Source organism: Crotalus tigris, unplaced genomic scaffold, assembly GCF_016545835.1.
Source record: "Crotalus tigris isolate CLP2741 ecotype Arizona unplaced genomic scaffold, ASM1654583v1 scf7180000019496.3020429, whole genome shotgun sequence".
In the NCBI taxonomy this organism is placed as follows: domain Eukaryota; kingdom Metazoa; phylum Chordata; class Lepidosauria; order Squamata; family Viperidae; genus Crotalus; species Crotalus tigris.
Window position 1 is genome coordinate 431,618 of NW_024097566.1, and position 12,352 is coordinate 443,969.

Below are 12,352 nucleotides of genomic sequence, written 5' to 3' on the forward strand. Positions count from 1 at the left end.
GCTGCTCAGCTTTCCTTAGGCCCATTTCACTTCACATTCTAGGATGTCTGGCTTGAGGTCAGTGATCACCCCATCGTGGTTATCAGGGACGCTAAGCTCATTCTTGTATCGTTCTTCTGTGTAATTTTGCCACCTCTTCTTAATCTCTTCTGCCTCTGTTAGGTCCCTGCCATTTTGGTCCTTTATCATGCCTATCTTTGCATGAAACGTTCCCTTTTCTTGAAGAGATCTCTGGTTCTCCCTATTCTATTGTTTTCTTCTATTTCTTTGCACTGTTCATTTAAGAGGGCATTCTTATCTCTTCTAGCTATTTTCTGGAAATCTGCATTCAGTTGGGTGTATCTTTCTCTTTCTCCCTTGCCTTTCACTTCCCTTCTTTCCTCAGCTATTTGCAAAGCTTCCTCAGACAGCCATTTTGCTTTCTTGCATTTCTTTTTCTTTGGGATGATTTTAGTTGCTACCTCTTGTACAATGTTGTGAACCTCCATCCATAGTTCTTCAGGCACTCTATCTATCAGATCTAATTCCTTAAATCTATTTGTCACCTCTATTGTATATTCATCAGGGATATGATTTAGTTCATACCTGCCTAGTGTTTTTCCCTACTTTCTTCAATTTGAGCCTAAATTTTGCAATGAGAAGCTCATGATCTAAGTCACAGTCAGCTCCTGGTCTTGTTTTTACTGACTGTACTATAGAGCTTCTCCATCTTTGGCTGCAGAGCACATAGTCAATCTGATTTCTGGTGATGTCCATGTGTAGAGCCGTCTCTTGGGTTGTTGGAAAAGAGTGTTTGCTATGACCATCGTATTCTCTTGACAAAATTCTATCATCCTTTGCCCTGCTTCATTTTGTACTCCAAGGCCAAACTTGCCTGTTATTCCGGTTATCTTTTGGCTTCCTACTTTAGCATTCCAATCCCCCATGATGATAAGGACATCATTTTTTGGTGTTGATTCTATAAAGTGCTGTAGAGTTTCATAGAACCGGTCAATTTCATCCTCTTCAGCACTAGTGGTTGGGGCATAGACCTGGACTAATGAGATAATGAATAGTTTGCCTTGGATTCACACTGAGATCATTCTGTCATTTTGAGGATTTATCCCAGTATTGCTTTTCCTACTCTTTTATTGACTATGAAGGCTACTCCATTTCTTCTGAGGGAGTAGTATACCTGATAGTCATCTGAGTTAAATTCACCCATTCCTGTTCATTTTAGTTCTCTGATTCCTAAGACGTCGATGTTCAGTCTTGTTATCTCTTGTTTGACCACATCCAGTTTGCCTTGATTCATGGATCTTACATTCCAGGTTCCTATGGAGAAAAGATCTTTACAGCATTGGACTTTCCTTTCACCACCAGATGCATCCACAGCTGAGCGTCCTTTCGGCTTTGGCCCAGTCGCTTCACTCTTTCTGGCACTACTAGTACTAGCCCTGTGCTCTTCCCCAGTAGCATATTGGACAACTTCCGACCTGAGGGGCTCATCTTCCAGCGTCATATCTTTTTGCCTTTTGGTACTGTCCATGGGGTTTTCATGGCAAAGATACTGGAGTGGGTTGCCATTTCCTTCTCCAGTGGATCACATTTTGTCAGAACTCTCTGCTATGACCTGTCCATCTTGCGTGGCCCTGCACGGCATAGCTCACAGCTTCATTGAGTTATGCAAGCCCTTTCGCCACAACAAGGCAGTAATCCATGAAGGAGAAATGTATATACATATTTCAAATTTAACAACTTTGCAACATGACATTTGCCATTTTGTGTGCCTGTGGATGCACCCATAACACAGATATAAATTGAGAATCAACTTGATGTAATGATTAAGGCATCAGGCTAGAAACCGAGAAACCATGAGTTCTAGTCTTGTCTTGGGTATAAAACCAGCTAGGTGGCCATGAGCCAATCATTTATCTCTGACCTAGGAAGAAGGCAACAGCAAACTGCTTAGGAAAATCTTACCAAGAAAACTGCAGGGCCTTGTCCAGGCAGTCTTCGAGAATCAGACACAACTGAATGGAAGAAAAAAAACCCAACATACATGAATTGAGGTTACATTCATAAAGCAGTTATAAAGGAGTGGAATGATTTATCAAAAGGTAGGGCTTCACCACATCTGTTCCTTAGAAGTTTATCAAGCTGCTGGTCAAACAACCTTGAACGATAAGTTCACTATGTTTATAGAGTAACTCCTGCAGCTCAGAATTGTAGGACAATGGGCAAACCAAGGAGGCTTGAGTCATACCCAGGCTTTTTGTAATTGGCTCATCCATACTGTACAAGCTTAGTTTATCCACAAGCAGTTCCTAGACACTAGGAAAAACATTATTCTGGGAAAGGGACACTGTTTCAAATTAAAAGTTTATCATTTATCAACTAGTATTTAAATCTCTGCACAAGCTAATCTGTGAGGTAAAATGTGTTGCCTGGGATGAATAAAATGCCTAGGCTCCAGAAATAATGGATCTACTATATTTTATTCATCCATACATTTATACACTATAGGGTAATAACAATATAACTATAAAAGGTAAAATATGTTGGTAAAATACTATATCAGATTGTTTAATAGGATATATAACTACTGAACTAAGCTGCTGTCTATACATCTAATCATTTTGCCATCAACTTGGCATGCAAATTGGGAACTACTCCTTCCAGGATAAATACATTTATGTAAGTTGTAAGGCCTAATAGGTACAGGAAAAGAATGAGAGAAGATCTCATAGAGTTATAATCAATAGCAAGTAGCAAAGTCATGCCTTTCTCAAATACCTTATACGGCTATAGCCAGCCTTAGTCACTTCTTGCCAATTTATTTTCCCTTTGTGTTGGTGCCATGGTAACTCCTCTCAGTTTATTGTTGGCATACTTGACAGAGAAGTTCTCAGAGGATGAATTCCTTGACCTTCCCAGATGCTGCTTATTTGGAGTTCAGAAGCTTGTTTCTTTTTATAGGCAGCAAGTTATATTGGGATTTTCTTACATATGCATATAAATCAGCTTGTCAATGATCAAGCAAGAGGCAATCTGCTCTTTAGCATCTGTTGCCACTTTATGCAGCTTCTTTTTAAATATTTCCTAAAATATTTTAACTCTATGACTTAAAGCAGAAGTAATGTTAAAGTTTCAATTGCGCTTCAACGACAAATAAAATAGGCAAACTGAGCTAATTACAGTGTTGAATGTAGCAATGTTGAGGCAAATGTTACAGTTAGAAAAATAGAATACAAGGATTTTGAAAAAAAGAGTTTGGAGAGTATGTAACCCAGGGTTTCTCGACCAGAGTTCGATGGAACCCTAGGATTCCCTCAGGTATCACTAAGAATTCCTTGGAAGATTATGATTTAATTTTTAAAAAGCAGAAACCAAATAAAACCCTCCAAAACTGGACTGGACAGCCAGAACATGCACAGGCTTTGGGCAGGGTTGGGATTACACATTTGGATACAAGCGGGGAGGAGAGCAAAGCACAAACCGAAGAGGAGTAAATGACAAGGAGAGGAAGGAGGAGCAGCAGGTAGTGAAAGTGCACATGTGCAAGAGATGGTGCCAGGGCCTGTAAACTGGGGTTCTCCTTGCCAGCACGTGCCTGCTTTTTTCCAAGTGCAGTGGCCTGGGGGGGAGCTACATTTTAAAATGAGTGCAGAAGATCCGGGGCTGGGCTAGGCATCACCAGCAGCAAGAACTACTCAGAAAGGGGGTGGGGGGGGGAAAGAAACACTTTATTTTTAGTTTAAGAACACTGTTAATTCATACATACAGGCCTACACATGAAACACATGTAAGTTTGTAATTTCTGGTTTATATTTGAGCCAGATTGTGCAGAAGTTCTCTGAGATCTGAAAAACATTTCAAGGGTCCCGTCTAGACCAGTGATCCCCAACCCCCGGGCCGTGGTCCAGTGCCAGGCCATGGCCCATTGGGAACCGAGCCACCCAAGCAGCGAACGAGTGAGCAAGTGCACAAAGCTGCACTAGTGCAAACGGTGTGTGCGAATGCAAAACTATCCCCTCTCCCCTCTGTTGCCACCATTGCCAGTCCACAAACCCCGAAAGGTTGGGGACTGCTGCTCTAGGCGCAAAAAAGTTGAGAAAGACTGATCAAATCCAACCTCCTCCTAATTTTAAGAATGTGCTAAGAATGCAGAGAAAGAAATATTTTGGGGAATATTAAAAAGAAGAATATTATATTTCCCAAAGGAATACAGTAATGGAGAAAGAAAATCTTAAAAGACAGAAGCCAGCCCCCAGAAATCAGCCCCAGCCTCTCTCCTCCAGGCAGAGGCCAGCTCTGTAGAAATGCAGATTTGATAATCCGATTCAGAAAGATTGGAGCCAGGAAGCTTGGCGCTGATGAGATTAGAAGGACAAAATCCCCAAAATCTATATATCCCACCCAAACTCTAAAGACATGACCTTTAGGGCATAATAGGATTAACCCACCACCATCAGAATACCAAGAGGACATGTTCAAAAACTCAGGTCAAAGCTCATGCCACAGGAATAGGAAACAACTTCAAACACAAAAGCCCAAGAAGATATAAAAACCCACCACTCCCAGCTACATGTTTCTGTCTGGTTCTGTTCTTCAATAAACTACAACCTTCTTTCTAAAGCAGTCTCCATTTTGTTTATTCCTGGCTTGGACTGGACTCTGATGAAGATTTTTCTTTCTACATATGGTATCTTTGAGAGATGGATATTCAGTTTTTATTTAAATCGTCCCAGCAGAGGAGGTAGTTTGTTCCACTGCTGATACAATAGTAAATCAGATGGCTAAATTAAAAAAACCTGGATAAAGCAGCTTTTAAAAGGAACATTCAGCAATAAAGCTTTTTTGCTGGGAGACAGCAATAGTTCTAGAATCTAAAGTTTATTCTACTGGTATGAGATCATCAAATTCTCAAGCTTATCATGTTAAATATCCCAACCTACCTGAACTTTTCTCTCTTAGCCAGTAATGACATAGACATTTTATATAATTTGGATTTATGCATCATGCTGCATCATTACAAAATAAAAATAAAAGTACAAGATGAGCCAAGAATCAATGAAGTCCAACGTTCTTTGTTATTTGTTGGCTAAGCATTTGTGTGAATGCTATCAGTTGTGACTTGTTCAGGAAATCATAGTTAAGTAAACATAGGTTTGTATTTGTCTGAGCCCAAGGAATATCAGACATACAAGTAGTAATGGGCTTATTCAATACTCTAAGCCCAAACCAAACCAAATATCTTAAAACTTAGCATGAAATGTGTCTTCTGCTAGTCAACACAACTAATGACTGTCTTACTACAACATGCTTAACTTGATGAATAGTGAACCTATTTTCTACACTGAATAATAAACACTCAAATAGCTGGAATTCACATGATAAACTAAAAAAACCCTAACAAAATGATGGAAATATCAAGAATAAAACTAAGCAATTTAACATATAGTAGAAACTCTAAGTGGGTTTAAAATGTTAAATGGTTTGGGGAAAGGCTATGTGAAGGAATAGTATCTCAGAGTTGTAAAAATTGGTTTTGACAAAATTTCTGGCCCCAAGATCTCCTCAGGAAAAGGTCCATGAGATGCCATGGTATTTATTTCTAGGAAAACAGATAGGCTAAATGTAGCTGTTTTTCTATTGTTTGGGTAGGATGCTACTCTCTTCTCCTATTAGGTGTCTTGTCACTCAGATATTCCTTCCCCTTTTTCTTCTTCACAACCACAGAAAGCTGCAACTGCCCCTCCTCCCTGCAGTTCTGATCAGCTTCTTACCCTGGAAACTCAATGCAAGACAAGTTACAATGTGCATGTACTCAATGGAGGAGCACAAAGGCAGAAAAGAACAGAGGGAAACCTAAACTTGGTTCCCATTAAGCCCCATGCCTGAATAGGAAGAAAATCCACTCTCCTTGTATCAAGTGATTGTCAAGTTCTTGTAGTTGATTAGGAATTGACAATATTCTTCTCCCTTCCCAAGTCAGAGCACCCTCAGCTTGTTTTTCCCACCTCACCTGCCCATCCTGGCAATTAAATGTTATTAACTTACTTTTCTAAACAACTAGTGCATATGAGACAGATGTAGCTATGTATTACACACAAGCAAGCAAGTGCATTGTGATGTCATGATAGAGATCTAATTCTCATATTTGCATAGTGACAGTGAGGACAAGTGTATAAGTCACAATGCTTATTTATAAGCAAGCTCTCTGCTTATAAAATGAAACCCAGCAATACCTACCAGGTGCCTACATTATCATGCTTTCAGCATTAATTGAGCATATTATGTTTTATTTTGCTTTTTTAAAAAATACTTGTTTTTCCAAAATGCTTTTGAGAGCTGTTAGAACTGTCAATCTGTTACTAATAATAGTAATATATTATTTTGTTAATAATTTTACTTTTAATGTTTTTAGTAAAATGCAATTTTATTTGCTGATAATTTGACTATACTGTTTTCTATATTAGCTTTTACATTATTGTACAATATATTTTCAATGTAGCTTTATGCTAACTATAAAATTGTGGTTTTGGCACAATTTAGAAATATAATACATAAATAGTATTACAAGACTGGGGTAGCCCACTAAGTCTGCCATGAAATCACTACAAAGAGGGAGGGGAATGAGGCAGGAATGGCGATCTGGACAATTTCATTTTGACAGCACTAATTCCAGTCTGCATTTTGCATCCCCCCAAAAAGACTTGCCATTTTTTTGAGTAAATCCTGGAAGGCCTTGAATTTTAACCTCAACTGGAAAGATTACCTGTCTAAATGTCTCTGATAGTTCTAAGAACATTGACAAATCATAGCTCCTTTTAAAAGCTTTAAGAATAATTTTGCAGTTTGAAATTGAAGAAGAGAAATAAGAATCTTGGTTTCTAAAAATTGTTCTATTGGTTTTCCTTGGTTTTTCTAAGATACATGCACCAATAAACTTTTCTAGTTTATTGTTGTTTTATAAAGGATTTGTATAATGTGTGTGTCTATGTGTGTCTGTGTGTTTTATAAACAACAATCTGCTGTACGGACTAAAGCATTGAATCATTTGAAAATTTAGCACATTTCTTCAGCATTCAAGGCCCTCTAGTGCCAGCACCAGAAGTTGCAATTTATTTGTATAAACTGGAGCCCAACTATTCCTATGCATATTCCTATGCAGAAGCTTCGTTTAGATAGTTATAGGTACCACCCTGTTATTTCCTTTTTTGGCTTTTAATGCTCTTTCTTTAATCTCTGACAGCATAATGCAATCTTTTACTTCCTTGCATTTTTTTCATTTATACTTATCATAGAACAACGGTTACCTTGTAGTTCAATCCTATTGTATTCACATTGATATATATTCCAAATGGAATGAGGCTTATTCCCAAATAAGTATGAAATGTATTTCAGTATTATCTTTTCACTGCTCAATTGTCTGACCACAACAGAACATGTCATCAGTTATATTCTGCATTCCTAGTCAGAATTTAAACAGCAATCCGCTTCCTTTCTCAGTTCCATATTTCCTTACAATGAAGTATCAGTACTGCCTTCTTAGCTTTTTCCATTCATCCTTATCTGCGTCCAATTTGTACATATGACTTCACACTATACCTATTATGTTACAGTTCACCACTCACCCTTCTAACTCTTACATGTTTCCTAGACTAGATGAGACAACTAGGTGAGACAACAATTAGTCTTTCAAGAACACAATATATGTTGCTTCTCGTAGACACAGTAGTTCAAAGAAAAGAAGCAACATTTCTCTTTTAGTTTTTACACTAACAAATAAAAACAGAAAAGTCCACTCCAAATGCTATTTTGTATTCATTTTTTAATGGCTAAATTCTTCTTAACAAATAGAAGATACAGAAGCTATTCATAAATAATGTATATAAGCAATTAGATTTGCAAAGCATTTAATTGCATGTGATATAGCCAACTCTTTTTTTTTGTCCTGCTTTCAAAGTCTTCAGTGGGGTGTTCTAAAGAGACCACCACTTTCCATCATTACTTTACAAACAGCTCATCCTTTAATGATTTCTTTTTCATGCTGACTAAAGATATGGCAGGAAGCCACTGTTACTAAATATATTCACCTCTTTATCTGACAGTCCTGACAGTACAAAGCAACTTGTATGACAAGGAGTCGTGGTAAATGCGAAAACCTAATATAAGCAAAAAGATATTCCTAATCATTAGTCTGATGGCAAACAAATGATTTTAAAAACTCTGTATAATTCTAAAATAGGAACTTACACTGAGCTTCTGAGTATAACATGAAAATTTGACTTTTTGATGATCATGATTAAATGGAATATAAAAAAATAGCATGAATGGGGAAGGCTTAGGTTTTAGGAATGCCTCTGTCCAGATGAAAGCTTGTATTTTTTAAAGTGTTGATCTAGAACAGGTGTGTCCAACCTGCAAGCTGCAGGGCCCTGGACAGCTAGTAATGCAGTCCCATAAGATTGTAAACTTTTAACATTATTATGTGATTTGTATACGTTAACTATATTACTTATTTTATATGTGGCCCAAGATAACTCTTCACTCAATGTGGCCCAGAGAAGTCAAAAGATTGGACACCCCTGCTCTAGAGACAAAATGAGTCATTCAGATTTCTATAGACATTTATTTCTGTGCATTTCAAGTTTGTTGTCTACACCCCTGAAATACACAGTGCCTAGTCTCATGGCTATTTTGAGGTTTTGATCATTTAAAAAGAAGTAATGTGCTGGTTGCTTTTCTTCATCTGAACACTCACATTGTACAATTAGTTATTGCCTTTGTTGAATATATTGACTGAAAAACAAATTGTGTTATTGTAGAATGAAAAGCCCAACTTACTTAACGATTCCCCAAAACAAAGAGAAAAAAAGAGTTTGTATATGAACACTATGGCTAATATAGCAATATATCATTCTAGACTAAATTTAGGATCCTCTGAGTACAGGATACATCATAGGATACAACATATGTAGGAAATGGACATGTGATGCAGAAATTTTACTAGTGTTAATGTCCAAAATGTCATGTGAAAGAACATGCTATGATATAAAAGTATGATTTTTAAGATCCTTTTTTGACACCACTTTCTGTATCTTAGTTGTTGTTTGGCACACATACAGAATACAGGTTATTATTTTTGTATCATTCGATTATTATTTCAATAAGGTTTAACAAGAATAAAGGAAAAGATTTTATTTCATTTATATCTCATTTTTCTTCTAAGACCTCAAGATAATTTATGTGGGGATTTCCTTCTACAGTGCCTTATGATTACTTTGTGCTGAGTGTATGACTGGCTCAACATTACCCAGTCAGTTTCCACAAATGGAAATGGACTTGACCCTTGCTCTCTCAGCTCCTAGTCTAAAACCTTTAGCCATTCTGTCTTGCTCTATAAAACATTCCCAATTCCCATCACTATGCCTTTTATATGTATGTAAAATGTTTTGCTTGCACAAATAAAAATATTTTCCCCCTAACTTTATGGTTTGATTAAAGATTTCGGTCTCTGGAATAGTCTTATGTGGACCTACATATGACCATTTCTTTACAGATTCTGTAGTTGTATAGCATCATTCTCATAACAATCTGGATTTAATTGACAGCCTGATTCTAAATTTGTAAGGCACTCCAATTTAACATATTTCCATATGTTCTGTATTTGTGTAATTACTTTTGTTGCTACTATTGGCAAAACTATGTTTCTTGATGTTGTCAACAATATTTTTTTTTTTTAATAAAAAGTTTTTTATTTTCCATTTATTCATACAAAATACAATTCACAAGATAAAATAAATTCCTAACCATTGGTACCGCCTGCCCATTCCCCCCAGGCCGCGTCCACCCTCTCTAATCCTTCCCTACTTCCCTCCTCTTTCTCTCCTCCCCTTCTACTCTCTTCCCCTCCCCTTCTCCTCTAACCATCCTACTTCCTCCCTACACCTCCCTCCCCTCTCATCCCTCTCACACACATGAACACAGCATAGGGGAAATGCCCAAGCGTTTACCATGTCTATATTATCATTACCCACCCACTCACCCACCCACCCACCCTCAACCCTCCCCCCGTCGCTTCCCAGAGCAGAGTACAGGGTTATTAATAAGAAAGTTAACAATAATAAAAAAAAGGAAAAGAAAAAAAGAAAAAAGAAAAGAAAAGAAAAAAAATCATACTTAACCTTTAACTCCCCTTAAATTAAGTCATATAAACAAATCTCTACAACAGTTACTATAAAATTTACTCATAAAGTAAATGAAACTTTATAGTCCCATATTTTTTCTGAATATAATCTATCCATCTTCTCCATACAATAATATATCTTTCTTGTGTGTGATCCTTCAAATAAGCAGAAATTTTTGCCATTTCTGCAAAGTTAGAAACTTTAAATATCCATTCTTCTAAAGTAGGCAACGAATCCTTCTTCCAATATGAGCCTACTAGTAACCTTGCTGCAGTTAACCTGCATTAATCTATTTGCCAAAATTTTAGTAAAAATCTTGTAATCTACATTTAATAATGATATCGGCCTATAATTCTTAGGCTCTGTAAGATCTTGATCCTCCTTCGGAATCAATGATATAAACGCTCTTTTCCAAGAAGGAGGAACTTGTGCTCCCAACAAGATACTATTAAAAAGCTCCTTTAATGGCTCCAACATTTCTTCATATAAATTTTTATAATATGTCGACGTCAATCCATCTGTTCCTGGAGACTTTCCCACCTTTAACTGCTTGATAGCTAAGCCAATTTCCTCCACAGTAATTAAACAATTCATCCCATTTTGCTGTTCCTCAGAAAGTTTAGGAAAATGTACTGATTGTAAATATTTATCTATATCCATTCCCTTTATATTATCACTTGAGTATAGTTTCTTCAAAAGGGAAAGTAAACAAAAAAAGGGGGGAGAAGATGCTTGCAGGAGTTAAAGTCACAATCAATCTTAAATCCACTTTCTCCTGGTCTGCTCCGTCTGCATTTAAATACTCACAAGCCTCCGAAAAAAGCAGATGTGGGAGCGATGCTTTGCTTCATCCCAGAACTTCGGGACAAAGATGTCCTGGAGCGTGGAGTTGGCTCAGGCTCCGAGGGAGCTCTACCCTCCGATCCCCGAAATTATGGGGATCCAGGGGAGCTCTTTCCTCTACCTGAGTAGCTCTTCTCTTCCCTTTCTCCCAGGGAAGAGATTCAAGCCACAGGACAGCTGATTGTCAAAGTCCCGCGGCTTTTACACGACCCAGGAACGGGCTGCTTTGTGAAAAGCAGCCATCGTCACTGCTTGATCCACCCGAAGTCAACAATATTTGTTGATACAGTAATTTCTGAGTCATTTAGCTGATGTGATTATTTTGTATACTGAATAGTCCACAAGTCTATATAGATAGTCCTTGACCTATGACCACAATTGTGATTGGAATTTTGATTGCTAAGAGGTGCAGTCATTAAGCAAGTCATCATGTGACCAGTCCTGATTTTACCATTTTACTATGATTGTTAAGTGAATCACATAGCAAATCTGGCTTCCCCAATTGATACTGCTTGTTGAGAAGTAACTAGAAACATTGCTGGATGCTGCACCTGATCATAAATGTGACCAGAGGTGATGTAATGGTCATAACTTCAAGGACAGAGCATAAATAACTTTTTCCAAGGCTACTGTAACTTTGAACAGTTGTTAAATGAATGCTAATAAGCCAAAGACTACCTGTATACTATGTTATAGGTGAATCACTGGTACATCAGATATTATGCAATCTCCTTGAAAGAGTGGCATAATATCCAAAAAGTTTCCTTATCACACATGATTTTTTTCTTCTCATATAATGAGCATTCTGAACAATCCAGACCACTGGTTTTTTTTGTTTTGTTTTTCAAACCACTTTTTTCAAATGAATTATTTATTGTGTTTTGATTCATTATTATGCAAGCAAATGTTCCTTAAAGATAGATAATATTAAGGTTCTGGAAATTGTGAACAATAGGGAGAAAGGCATTGGACAAACACACCCAAATCCCTATACTGTATTTGCTTTTTCTCAATCCAGTTCAGAAGTGCCAGGATATCTTGCTGTTGTCACGATTATGAAGGAGCTACTCATTCCTATTTTTTTCTCTTACAAGCAGATGAAATGAGTAACATGATAGTAAGAATCATTTCAGAAATACTGAACTGGTTTTAGAACAAAAGGATGTCATACTCATGGAGGACTATCCATTCTCTTAAATCAGCATTTTAGATAAATGGACTGTAATGGAACGTATATTTTAAGAGAAAAATTGTGCTGGAAAAATGATATGACAATATTCTCAACCAAGTTTCATATATCTATATATTCATTCCAAATTTCTTCTGAAAAACAA